At 38.8% G+C, this 14509-nt stretch overlaps 1 long non-coding RNA gene across 1 annotated transcript; it reads right to left on the bottom strand.

Moving 5' to 3' along the window:
* Window positions 1-10735: 10735 nt before the first annotated feature.
* LOC119742460 lies at window positions 10736-13123 on the bottom strand. The gene is made up of 3 exons (XR_005272855.1): window positions 12901-13123; window positions 12053-12135; window positions 10736-11490 (listed from the first exon to the last, which is right to left on the bottom strand). It is a non-coding gene; the product is annotated as an uncharacterized LOC119742460 (long non-coding RNA).
* Between the last annotated feature and the right edge of the window lie 1386 nt (window positions 13124-14509).

The raw sequence follows: 14509 nt of genomic DNA, 5'->3' as shown, positions 1-14509 counted from the left end.
TGTATTTACTCATGTGGGGCATTTATTGCTCAAGATGCATGGCACTCAAACACAAAGCTGAAGGTACCATGGAGCACTTGGTCTTGGTAAAACACCACGCCCCACACCACAGGAGTCTTACAATATTGATCCAATTTTGTACCAGAGGCAATCTGCCCATTCACTGCTTGTACACGTTATACCGTGATCAATGCAGGGTACATTGAAAATAAAAGTGAGATAGCAGTGGCACCCAAGTCATATTTAAGAGGATGACCTCCTTGGTGTGTGCAAGATACAATTATTACACATTATTGATGTGCAATGCCGTACATTTATTTATTTATTGGCAAGATGGCTTTTGTGCCAAAAGTAAGCCACTACTTCCTGCATCTTGGTGCCAAGACATGATATGACTGTGCGTTTATTTCGGTGAAAAGTAAAAACTTTACCCTTGGTTAAAGCCAAATTTATCAGATTTATAAATAAATGCAAATGTGAACATGTATGATCCGGCAAGGATTCTAAAGAGTAATTTAATAAGCAGTGAATGCAGCTGTGTCATTGCAATTGCTTCTTCAGGGAGTTTGGACCCTTCCCGTGCCAATCCCCAGGTCCAACTGACTCAGTCGCTAGTACCTGATAATAAAAAGGGTCTCGATCTCAGGGTGACAAGTTTACAGTGCAGTGGAAACGATCATAGGTGAACTTTGCGACATCCCTGATCAACACGAGGCATTGATGCACGGTGGAATATTTGTCTCTAAAGAAACACAGCAGAGCTGTTCACGTACAGTTTAAGTTAGCAGGGAAATGACAGTGACAGCTCATCAGATCCTGGTCGACTTTTACCTGTATTATGCAGCAGAACACCTGCAGTATTAGAAATCCAGGATAAATCTTATATGCAAGAAACTTGGCATAAACACCTGCAGACTCAACTAGGCCTGAAGTGATTGCAAGTAGTACAAGCTGCCCCTTGCTTAAAGCAAACTGGGTAGGCCTAACTGTACATACGCCTAGTGAGATGGTTGTTTTTCCCCGAGTTGTCACATCGGTAATCCTGCCGAACTTCCACTAACGGTGTAACAGATAAGCATCTAGTTGGCCGTCTAAAGATGTCTGTATCCTAGGATACATGTACTTCAAAGCCGGAGATGATGTTCATCAGAGATTCTGCCATTGAAGTACATGTAGCTTAATAAAAACTGTACGTGGACATGTTTTCTTGAGCTGTAGAGATGTTGCAGAGACTCTGCTTAAAACTGGAAACTTTGCAGCAGAACATGGAATACCTGCATGTTGATGATTTTGTTCTGATAATGTTTTCTGAACTCGTTTGCATGGCAGTGGCTCGGCTCATTATCCTCAAGTACTGCAGTGGGACATCTGATACAGCAGCTTTGTGTATGTCCTGGGTTAGTTTGAGCTGTGGGTCACCCTGCATAAATCCGCTGAACCTGAAACTTTGCAGCAGGACTTGGCATAGATGATCAAGGATTCAGCTCTGATAGTGATATTTTCTGATGAGCTCTTCAGCATTACAGAGACTCAGCTAGATCGAGACCCTTAAGCAATGCAGTGGCACTTGGCATAAAGGCGAGATGCTTGTAATTAGCAGAGAGTTTAAAAGAGGAGGTGCCTGATCCTTGGAATAACCCAACATCAGGGTGACAGTGGGGTATCAGTATCTGACTGTCGGTGAAGGCAGTGTTTTGGCTCATTATCCTCAAGTATTGCAGCGTGACATCTGATACAGCAGCTTTGTGCATGTCCTAGGTTCATTTGAGCTGTGGGTCTGGGTCACTCTGCAGAAATCCGCCGAACCTGAAACTTTGCAGCAGGACTTGGCATAGATGATCAAGGATTCAGCTCTGATAATGATTTTCTGATGAACTCTTCAGCAGTACAGAGACTCAGCTGGATCGAGACCCTTAAACAATGCAGTGGCATTTGGCATAAAAGCGAGATGCTTGTAATCAGTGTAGAGTTAAAAAGAGGAGGTGCCTGATCCTTGGAATAACCCAACATCAGGGTGACAGTGGGGTATCAGTATCTGGCTGTCGGTGAAGGCGTAATTCATACTGTCGTTTGAGACTGAAGTATCTCATGATATGTATAATTCATCCGTTGTTTTATGAGAACGAAAAATTTAGATTCTTGAAAGTGACAGTGTAATATTTGATCCAGCAACATTTAAATGTATTGCTTTTTATACTTTATGAAACAAAGCATTTAAAAGCTGTTATAATGTTAGCAATTCTATATTTTTGTGGTCACTTTTCATTGTGATGAATTCTTTTTAATTGATAGTTTACGTAGTAGAGACTTTTGATGGAAATTGCGTCAGGTTGGTGTAATTTTAATGTAAGGTTTTCACAATGACACGATTTCTCAATTTTAACCCTCCTGCTGCTTCAACGGTCACAGACAGTAAAAAAAAAATAATCCTCTTCCTCTGCCATGCTTTTTACCTAAGCTAGTCACCAACAGTCAGATCATATTTCAAGCAAGCTAGCAAGTGACTAGTCAAACTCAGTCATCAGACAACAGCAGGCAGGAAGAAGGCACAGCTGTCTTATCAATCATGTACAGTCAAAGTATAGCTGTATCAAGTTACATAAACAGTCACAGCCAGTCAATCCTGCTTTATAAGGGCTGGGAGCTCTTAACTGTTGAAAACAGTCACTTGCGAGAATTAGACTGAAAGGACAACTTTAAACAGAATGTATGTTTGTATAGGAGGGTTAAATGTTGAATTTGCCCTTCACTGATTACGGCAGGTGAGGGCAAAACCAAGTGAAATATTGGCTTAAATATATGAAGGTGTTCAGACCAAATGCCTTTGTAAAAACTAATTTGATGCATAAAAAGTACAGTGGCCTTTATTTAGCTGGATGGTGGTATTGGTGGGGGCAGCATTTAATGGTGTCATAAAAGAACAATCTTTTTAAGAGCTTTTAAGATAGTTCAGACACCCCCCCCCCCCGCCACAAAAAGCTATGCTACTGATTACATTCAAACATGTTAACTAATTTGTGTTCATTAATTAATTTAATTCACTTGTGCCTGCCAACCTACATGTACCTGAAGATTCATTTTTGATAACAACCAATTTTTTTTGTTTTATATTTTTAACTAAATAGGCCTATTCCTTTCAGTTTTAATGGGAAACACAAGCCGAGGTGGTGGTTTGTTGTATAGCCCAACCATAAAGCCAAGGCCCCTTAAATGTGTGGGCTAAAAACCATCTGGAGACAACACAGAAAACATAAACTCATGAAATTGAACATAATCGTTCATCATGCCAATGTGGTTTGTGTTGCCTGTGAATGTGCTTTCCATGAATATGGTGCCATTTTCTACAACATTTTTGTGTGGTATGTGGAAATAAGGAATAGGCGCCCAATCCTCGGAATAACCCAACATCAGGGTGACACTGGGGGTATCTCCAGCTGTCGGTGAAGGCGTCGATGACCCTACACTTCGGTTTAGGAGCCTCTTGTTGACTGTTTTTACTCTTCATTAAACTCATGCTTTTCATCTGTTGCTTATTAAAGCTATACATGTACCGGTACCTTATTTGAAGGCAAAGCAAAGCCATATTTTTTTCTGACCGTGTACCTCACTCATTACAGTAATGAGTTCAAGGGCTTTTAAAGTTAATGTTAGTTTTCCATAGTCTAGCATTTTATTGATAAAAGTGTGAATGGGGTTTACAATAAAAATTCTTTAAGTAATGAAGGCTAATCCTTCTTATGGATGTACATGTAAACTTTACATGTACATCCAGAAGAAGGATTAGCCTTCATTACTTAAAGAATTAATTACCCAACCCTTTCATAGGAACTGAAGTGTCCAAAACTGCCATGCCTAATCACTGTAGTGTCCAAAACTGCCATGCCTATTTACTGTAGTGTCCAAAACTGCAATGCCTATTCACTGTAGCGTCCAAAACTGCCGTGCCTAATATTAGGCATGGCAGTTTTGGACACTATAGTGATTAGGCATGGCAGTTTTGGACACTATATAATCACTGTAGTGTCCAAAACTGCAATGCCTAATCACTGTAGTGCCTGAAACAGCCTGTGCACTCCATGGATTTATTGATTAATTGTTTATTGATTACAAAATACACAATGTAGTACAAGTGCTGATGGAATTAACATTTATTTAAAATATGACCAGGAAGGAATGCATAAAATACTGTCATTTTCTTTGATACTAAATTATTCAGCTGATGCTGTTTTCCTAGATGAACTTTTGTGTCAAGTCACTGTAAATATTAACATTAGGTATTTGCATTTTTGTCTTTTGGGGCAATCCAAATTTCCTAATTATTTGAGCTAAATATTTTTGAATATAAACAGAAGGTCATTTGTTCACTAAAAGCTGACTAAGCTTGTGATTTTTTTTTCCTACCGAGCTCTTAGAAAGCACTGGTGTACCTGTACATGTACATATACCCACAATGACAAACTATCCAATCATAAATCAGGTCTTCATCATTCAATCCTTTGAATCACCTTTCGCATCCGTTGAATATTGTCCCTTGCAATATTTAAGGTCGTTTGCGTAATAGGTACTAACAGGTACTGAAATAGTCTTAAATATATTGAATATTCTGTTGTTCATAATGAACGATTCCATGGCAAACTCTTGTCCACTTGACCATTATGAAAGCTAATTACATTGAGCTATTAGCAGATACCCTTCAAGATATTCTTGGCTGGTTCATGTTCAGATACCGAGGAAGTGCAGTTGAACCCTTTATGATATCTTTCACGTTGCCTCTTGCATTTTCCGTGCTCTCCTTAACTTCAACAAAGTCTCTGATCTCTGATACAAAATCTGGACAGGGTAAGACTTGCTTTGATGATGTCTACAATCATATATCTCCTGTTCTTTGAGCAGACAAGACTGCTCTTGCCACTCTATTCTTATGATACATCCTTTCCTATGAACACAACACCAAATTAATATACGACATATATCACCATATAGGGTACGGCTTGCCAAGGGGCAGTCAACCAGTTGGTGCTTAATTGGTTTTAATTGTTTAATTACAAACAATAGGCCTAATTATACAAATTCCATGTAATTGAATTTTTAAACACTGTTACAAACTCCCGAAGAAACCCACTGGATTAAAAACCAGAGATAAAACTCAATGAGCAAAAACTCTGGAAAACCTTGTGGTTGCCAGCAAAACAAAACATTTCGCACGTTTACACAAAGCTATTTTTAAAGCTGATCCATTCTCAGTTTGTCCTTAACTGAAGTCGCAAGCTAGAATGATCCCACCACACCTTTCTACGTACAATGTACGTTCTATGTTAAACGCACGTTCTTTCCTATGCAAATTTGACACACCTTTTCTACCCTTATGTAACTCCGCCTCCCAGAATTTATTCCTCAACCGATTAGACACATTTGCCTGCTATACAACTGTAACGCAGGCAAAGATAACTCTTATTCTGGAATTAATCGTGACAGGGTCAACACATGTATCCCCACAGGAAACAAAAGGGGATGCTGCATCATTATGCCAACAATGCTGTGTTATTTTGATAAGTTTTCACCAATTTTGTGTTGTGTGCAGAATGCTTATATTTGCTCTGCACTGCCAGTATTTTTGTTTTTACAGAACCTGAAAATATAGGCCTAATCCTTTGAATTAATTACTTTCTTGTATAGCAACATGAGAACTACGTGTATAGCCCTCTTAAGCAGGGACACTATATTGTAGTTGCAGCCCATGAGGTCTTGGTGAAATTTACAATGTATTTTGCTGACAAACACCAATGAGGAACAGGGTGATGATACCATGTCACGTAGATACTCTGAATAACTGGATAACTTGCAGATGGGGTGTAGTGAGCTTCTAATAATTGCCTGTCAATACAGCTAGGCATGATATGATGATTTTAGGTTGATCCGTTTTGACTCTGCATGAATGCCACTTAAAGAGTAGCACATCAGTGGAGCTTGAAAAGATCAAGACGATCAGAATACAAAAACCAAATATTGGACAAGTTCAGTTCTATGTACACGTTATTATGTGCAATATAATTTGCAAGTCTAATTCTTCCACTTGCAGTATTTACAATTATTATTAAGTCATAAAAAGATCTGTTGTCAAACTTTATACATATGTACATCAACTTATACAGTGCTCCGAATCACTAGGAAGGTGGAAAACAATAAAGGTATATCGCAAAATAAACGCAGTATATTTCTAAGTTATGAACTCTTAATTCAAACAATTCAAAAAGGAGAATTGTGAAACGAAATAAATCACTGGTTTTAGTTTCTGATTATGCGCAACATAAAGTAGAACGCAATAGGCTTGGTACTTTTTATTTGCTTTTCCCACTAGTATAAAAAGACATTACTGTAACTATCAGTTTAAAAATATCAGCAACAACTTCAAATTTCAATTCTCAACAAAAGTGAAGATAATGTACACCCCTGCTTAGCACCTTTGAAAATTGAAAGGGGTCGGACATAAAACCATTAATTAGAACCCTTAATATAAGGAATAAAAACAGGGCCGAAACAGGTTCCAAAGCTTTAAAATGAAAATTCTAATTAACCCTTCAAAAGTTTTTTATTGATAAGGCATATCAATTTGTTTATGGCCGAAACCGCACTCCTATTTATCTTATTTGATTCAACTCGATTTTGCGCATTGCTCAATTTTAACAAAATGTAAGACAAATGCGTGCACGCGTGTGTGTGGAAGTGAATGTACTTTGTGTGCTATATCTTTGGACCTGATTATCGAATAGCACGCACGCACACACAAAATGCAATGCCCATGGCGTATGTGAGCGGGGTTATGATTGGCGATCAGCTTCTTCAATCCTAAAAGTACAGGTCTTAACAAGGTCTAATCAGAATACATAGATAGTTAGACCAGAACCTTCCCTAACAATGCTTTTTTTAGGAAGGCCATACGGTGGCACTGTTTGTATTTACGGCGAGTTGAAATGGTGCAGGTTTTACTGAAAACTATGATTTACACATAATCGTGTGAAATTCTGCTAAAACAACAATATATATCCTGAAAAGTACAGGCTTTCCTGTTAATATAAATTCAATATTTCTTATCAGTATGATGTACATGTAGAATATTATTGTCTGTCTTGTATTCTTTTAAGAAGTGAAAGCGTTGTTCCGTTTTTCAATGGTGTACAAAAAGAGACATCGAGGCACAGTTTTTGATGGCAACTCCCATAGCGGAAAATCAGGGACTGTGTGGGCGCTTGAAAAGGAGCGCTAACAAATTGATATGAAATGACCAAGGAATTAATACCCTTTGAACTTATCCGCTCCGTTCACAAGTACCCCCTCACCGGCAAAGGAAGTACAGTTGGGGGTGCGCGGCCACTGCGTGTACATAGAACAGAACCCCTGGTGTACATGTGTCACACACAAGGAACGGTGCGCGTCAACCAGCCAAATGTACCGCCCATGGGACGTCGTTGCTAAGTAAAAGGGCGCCCTCTTTTGGTAGCGCATGGAGCTCATATAGTCAACCAAATCTCTCAAAAGTCTGGCGTTATTGTGAATACTTCTGCCTTTTGATCCTGCAGGTCTGGAAAGGATTAATATTAAACAAAAGGGATAACTTTGCCCAGACGAAGGTAAATAGCTTTAGAGACAATCTTGTAATCTAGGTTGAGTAACCAAATTAGTCTTTCTTTGTGAGGATTAAGCTGATCTCCAGGTTTTTCAAGCAAAGTTATCATACTTCTGTGTTTGGAAGTTAGCGAGATGTTATCGTCAAAAGATCTATGATAGGCCTACTTAAGAAGATCTAGTCTGGGCCTAAAAGATCCCAAAATTGAACGTAGAATTCTTTGGGCAAGTCATCATCTCCCGGCATTTTATTAGTCTGCATACTTCATAAGTGGGAGAATCATGACAGTAGAGTTACTTATGTTTGCCCCTGAAACTAGGAATTATGTTTTCATCATTAAGAAAGAAGAAATTGTTCCCTGTGAATTGTCTCGGAAGACTGGGGGGGGGGGGGGGGGGGGGGGGGGGGCTCGTGCCATATTTTCAATGGGGAGCGCTGATAAAATCCTACAATCAGGCACACTATAGGCCTATTAACTAAAAGTGTACAAATGCACCCTTAATTCTCATTTAGGGAGAGACTGTTCCCCTGTACATCAAATTCTTACACTTTGATAGTGCATTGCTTTTTTTGTATGGAATTTTTTTGGGGGGGGGGTAGCCAAAATGTTGCCCCCCCAGCCCCCCCCCCCCTAAGAACCGCCACTTATGTTTGCTGTAAATTCAAATTTTAATTAATACTGAATTTGTATAGATCTATGATTTCATTCTATTACTTGTCAAGTGCCCAGAGTGAAACAACAGAGGTAAAACTCTATGAGGTAAAAACTCTGGAAAACCTTGTGGCCGATCCCTTATACATTAACTTTAATACTTACAAACTCCGAGTTTCTCCTCTTCTTTTAAATTAAAATATACGATGTATTGTGGTCATTATGAAAATTACTGACCTAGCGACGTGGTGAACACAGGCTAGAATGGCCATACTACAGCCACACACGCCCTTAATTTACTCGATTACGTCCTCAATGACATTCTATTCAAATTTAACCTATTCTTTATCATGATCACTCAAGCATCAAGCTTGTAAGTAACATACAGACATATTTTCATTCTACCTCGCTTCGCTCATACGCATGAAAAACAGTTAGGTTTTACAGAACGTTATAAAGGAAAAGGAGGACACAATATGTTCATATTCAGAATTTTATTATTATACATGATGGGGGCTGGCCTGCACACAGGCATGCAGGCTGAAATAACAAAGTATGCAAGGGGGAGAGATAATAGGGTCAATACATGTACCTCAAAAAAGGCGACGATCAGCAGCATCTTAACCGACTGGGCCATGCTGGTAGTCTCGCTTTCTTCTTTTTCGGGCTTCAGTGTCCTTAAAAACTTCTTCCTCCGCTGTTATATGATTTTCTGTTGATCTGGAGACAGGTTGCCTGTTCCTTTGTTTTGTCCATAAACGAGACGGTCATCCACCCTGCCTTGCTCGAGTCGGCGATCTTAATCTTGTTCTTGCGTCCTGCCAGCAGCTGCTCGGCACGTTGAATGGTATCGATGGCTTGGTCTGTATCGCCTTTAACGATAATTGCCGTCTTGATCTCATCAAGGGCAATTTGAAGTTTCACACAAAACTCAAATCGGGCCACGTTGCCTGGTTTTGTTAACTCTTTGGAGTCCAGTTTATTCTTGAGTTCCTGAATGGAGGTGGAGTCCTCTTTCGGTGCGGAGATAGCGTTAAACTTCTTGTCAAAATAATCTTTACATTTGTCGAAAATAAATGCCGACGGATCAGGATTCTTGGAGCGGTCTGCCTCTGTCGACATTACGCAAACTAAGCCAAACTATGTAAGTAAATACCGTAAGCAATGGAAGACGAATAAGGGTTGGATATACGGCGTGAGTGCCAGAACCTGAAGTGAGTATTCTACACAATGAATAGCATGCGTGACCTGTCTGGCAATCCGACTGGTCAATGGTGGACTTAACTTGGGCCGGCCGAGGATGTCTGTCTCACTGCGGAGTTTGTCACACCAGACGTTACACCCAAAAACCCTGGTTTAAAATTAAGTACAAATTGTCACCAGTAATGCATCTCCTACACAAGATTATTACATGCATCGTCCATAGCAGCTCAATATCATTTAACATACCATAAAATGCAAGGTACATTTTATACACAAAAACCCAAACAACTACCCAGCTAACACATTTACGTTGTGGCAACGTTGCCAGAATGTCAGGTTTTCGTTGCTGCAACGTGAGGAAAATGACGTTGCGGCAACGTAAAAATGTCGACTCGCGTGCGCGTTGCTACAACGTTATCACGCAACGTTACAATGACGTTTCCACAACGTAAACGCAACATACATCACAACTTTTTTTGGTCGTGATTGCACATGATTACCACCTTGACGCCACGTTATTTGCGCCCAAATTGACACATAACAGCAACTTCTACGCACGTTTCTACAACCTTTTGGCGACATGATTACCACTTGATTAGCACGTTACTGCAACCTAATTTGGGACGTCACTGCAACTTACTGGACACGTTGATGCAACTTATTGTACACGTTAAAGCAACGTATTAGACACGTTTAAGCAACTTTATGGGCACGTTACTGCAACTTAATGGGGACGTTACTGCAACTTTATGAGGACATTGCTGCAACTTTGTGGGCACGTTATTGCAGCTAAATGGGACGTTTCTGCAACTTTAAAGGCACGTTGCTGCAACATGGTGGCCACCTTACTGCAACCTACTGGGCATTTATGGGGAAATGTTTCTGAAAACGATAACAAAACAATTCAACATACATGTAATTCATGTTTCTCTAATTTTATTACAAAGAGTGTTCAGAAACAACAGCATGTAAAAACATTACTAAAATGCAATCACTAAAACGGTAAGTGTAATTAATACTCACTGCGATTATTTGGACACATCAATATGCACATATTACTACAGTGTCCATTTCGTGAATGGTATAAAATTAAAGTCTTTTACTTGAATCCACATTACGGAATTCACGCCTTAGTGACTGGGCTGAGCTCTAACGATCGGTTCATACTTCAAGTGAAAGCAAATTTTGAAATGTTGACATCGAAACCATTTGACTCAAAATTGCCCAGAGTTAAATGTGGTTCACTCTTTCCCCCCCCCCAATTTTTTAGCGTTGGCGTTAATGATTGCCGTAACTTCACAAAGTGAATTGCCGTAACTTCACAGAGTATGAACCGACCTTTTAACAAGACAATAACGTTGTTACTGAGCAATTAGAAGATAAAGGGTCTGGTCGCCAATAATATAGCCAGAGCCGGAATGCAAGGGCTATTATCGGCGACCTAGCCACTCACCGGTTTTACACAGTGCTATACGTAACGTACATTCCAGCAAAAGTATGGTTTCAAATAGTATTTGAACATTAGTGTTTTCAACTGTCCGTGATGAGAAATATAGTATAGGAAGGCGACTTTCACATCGAACAAATAAAATAGATCCGACAACTTTTAATGTACTGAATCACATGCTTTTTAAATCTGTCCTCTATCTAGATCCTTCATTTTCTTTCTCTCCCATGGAACATCTTCAAAAGAAAACTCAAAGGAATTGTTTTGGTCTTTTTGTAGCTACAGAGTCTATGAAAAAGAATAACACTTGAAAGGGACACTTGAATAGCGTTTGTTCGTGAATATATGCAGGGAACTCGCAAAAAACCTGCATTTTAAAATATTGACATTTCAACATGATTTTCTTTGAATACCTCCATGCAGATTGGCTAATTGCCCAATCTATGTTTTAGAGTAACATTCATTTAATGGAACCTTTAACAAAAGATTATCCTGATGTAGAAAAAAAAGTGGATTCCTTGTTCAGCAAGGTTGTCAATATGGCACTTCTCCAAAGACACGAATCTGACAAGAAAATAAGGAAAACAAAAAAAAAACAATGTATCAATTATTTAAACATTATGAACTTTTTAATGCTTGCTGCCTTAGGCTTAAAACACTCACTGCGTGTCACGCTGGCTCACCAGATGTGAAATTTAAAACTACATGTATATCCAGATAATGTCTGTCTTCTCAATACATGTACTTCAAGCAGAACTGTGCCTGTGTTTCTACATGTACAATCTGTAACCCACGAGAGACAGGGATAAAATAAATGAGCCTCTTGTTTCAAGTTGACCCTGAAGTCCAGGATATTTCTCAAATTTAAAGGGTAACCAAAAACCCTGGTTGAGAGTTAAGCGCCAGCCTGTTTTACGCATTTTTATGTAATCTAAACAACTTCATGTTCAAATGTATGTACGTAACGATCAAAATGTTGGTTCTTCCGCAAGTTTATGGTCTTGGTAGTCGGCATTGCATTAGGTCTATGGTGCTCGTTTCAGAAGTGTATTTAAGGTGTTTGTCGCTGATACCTTTTGACCAATCAATTTAGTGACTGCGATGGTTAGTTTCTTAATACACGTACCTTGAATCTTGGCCCTTCTGGATAACCAAGCACAATCGGCTGCCATTTCTAAAAATTCATGCGATGTCATGTCATGCAGGCACCTGAATATAATACAGAAAATATTTGATTACCAAAGAGCTCAAGCTTTTTTTAAGTAATTTAAATTTCACACGAAATAATTTCATTAAATGTTAAGAAGAACCGTCCAGTAGCAGTTTTGATATGCGCATAATTATTTTATGCGAATACACACTGGGTACACAGTGTTTATACGTCTGTGAAGGGCAAAACCTAATTTGATTCATAATTATTTTGATTAAAGATCCGTTGCCTACGCTACTTTCGAGTTTCACCCCGAAAGTTTATTTACTTTTTTTCAACTGCTATTTTCCTGCGAAATACAAGTTATTCATTTTTGAAAGACATCTAACGATAAAAATTATAAACTTCATTGCATTTTTTTCACAACATTGAAGTTAATACCTGCTAGAAAATTAATCAGCTCTCGCCAGGGAGGTTCACGCAAATTGTGTGGTTTTTTGGGGGTTATTTTTAGAGAGCATTGGGCACGCATCTTTTCTGGCGCATGACTCGACAAGAATGACTTTGTTAAGGCGGACGTGGTAGTATGAAAATTTTGAGTTGGAAGGATTTGGATATGCATGCATTGGGTTCACGTTCTTGAATGTTATAGTATAGATACATTTCATGAATACATAAATTTAATTAGTATAGGTGTCTGGTGAACGTCAGGTTATCTCTTAACAAATTTCGACCAAGGTGTATTTTCAACACATTTTAAAAGTTAATTTCACCATCTTACAGATATACATGTATAGAAGGTCAGTGTATGTTGAATTACTTACAGCAACAACCTTGAAGAGATGTATGGGGTGGTTTTCAAAATAATTAGAAACTTCCTCCCTCGAAGACTGCTGAAGTTAAAAGTTTAAACATGCCACATCCTGCAGCCAGTACACTGACGTATAGCATACCTGTATACTGCCTACCTGGAGAAAGAAACGATGTTTTTAAGGTTGAGAAATATATAAAACTAATCAAGTTTGAACACAGTGTAAATATGATGTCCCCGTGCTCCTCAACCCACATAATGTCTTATTTTCACGAAAAAAAGTCTACAAAATAATGACCCTTTTTAGAAAAGGCTTTTATAGTTCGCGTATTTTTCATTGATCTTGTAACAGTGCTGACCTGGCCCTGAACCCTACTCCGCACACTTTGGTCAAACTCCCATAAATCACGCCAAACCCTGGGAGCTATACGGCCCGAAAGCCCGGATTGAAACTGTTTACACTTGTTATGTACAAGCCAACGAAAGCCAGATGACCGTTTATACGTGTACGGTCCTGGTACGTGAACTTTAGGCCTGACCCTTGAGACTGAAATGCTAATGCGCGTTGCTATTACAACCGTACACTGTGTCTTTGAGCGGGAATTTTATAACGGACTGTTTATGCTCAAATTTGCGCTAGTTTTAGTTGAGAGAAAATCAACTCAGATCTATAAATTAAGAGATACCCCAGTGGCTCGGGTATCATGGGTATCTCAATACAATATTGTTACATTTTGATTAATTCATCAATTTGAAGAAAAAAAATACAAACATAGGCATATACTATAGTACACAAAACAAAAGTCTTCTCGATATAATGTATACACTTTTGCCATTTTGGCCATTTGCTAATATCTGTTTTATGTAAAATTATAACTATCGAACAAATAACGTTGTTAAAAAGGTCTAACATGTCGCACACGAATTCGAGTAAATCTGATCCACATGTATATTATTTCCTAGAAATATTACCAAGATTTTATTATTAAATTGAAAACCAGATGACTTGAACGTTTCTTTCAGTGTATGATCCTCCAAAACTGTTCGCATTGACGAGCCTCCAATCTCAATTGAGGCACATATTTTCACTCTTAATTAATCTACATTTATTCTGATCGAGTCTGAAGAACATTTTCAACATTTATTAAAACTTGAAAACAAAGATGATAGGCATAGGAAAATCTTCATTTTTTGACAGCGACTTTGTTCGAAAAGTTGTTTTACTTCAATTTGATCCTTTCATCAGATTTTTAGACAATGTGTTCGACACAAGAATGAAGTCAAGATACAGAAAATTTCATTCCTACCTTCTAAGAAATGCTGTAGTGAAAATAACTTGTTAGGCGACCATACTTCACATCAACTGGACGGCGAGTCGGCGACCGTTATAGTGAGCTGCTGCTGCTCGATTGCTGACTCGACTGAGCAGAGCAATTCAAATGAGCTATCACGCGGTCTGGACGTGGAATTTCTGCTGATGCGCATGCGCCATGGTAATATTTTCTTTGAGAACGGGAATCATATTTCTAGTAACGTTGGTGTGTGCAATAAAGTACATGTATACATTGAGTATTCAACAATGAATATGAGCGGGAAACAGTCACGCTATGACCACGATCTCA

Source organism: Patiria miniata, unplaced genomic scaffold (genome assembly GCF_015706575.1).
Source record: "Patiria miniata isolate m_02_andy unplaced genomic scaffold, ASM1570657v1 HiC_scaffold_6, whole genome shotgun sequence".
Lineage (NCBI taxonomy): Eukaryota > Metazoa > Echinodermata > Asteroidea > Valvatida > Asterinidae > Patiria > Patiria miniata.
Note: the sequence above shows the minus strand (reverse complement) of the source record. Positions and strands in the feature narration are given on the sequence as shown.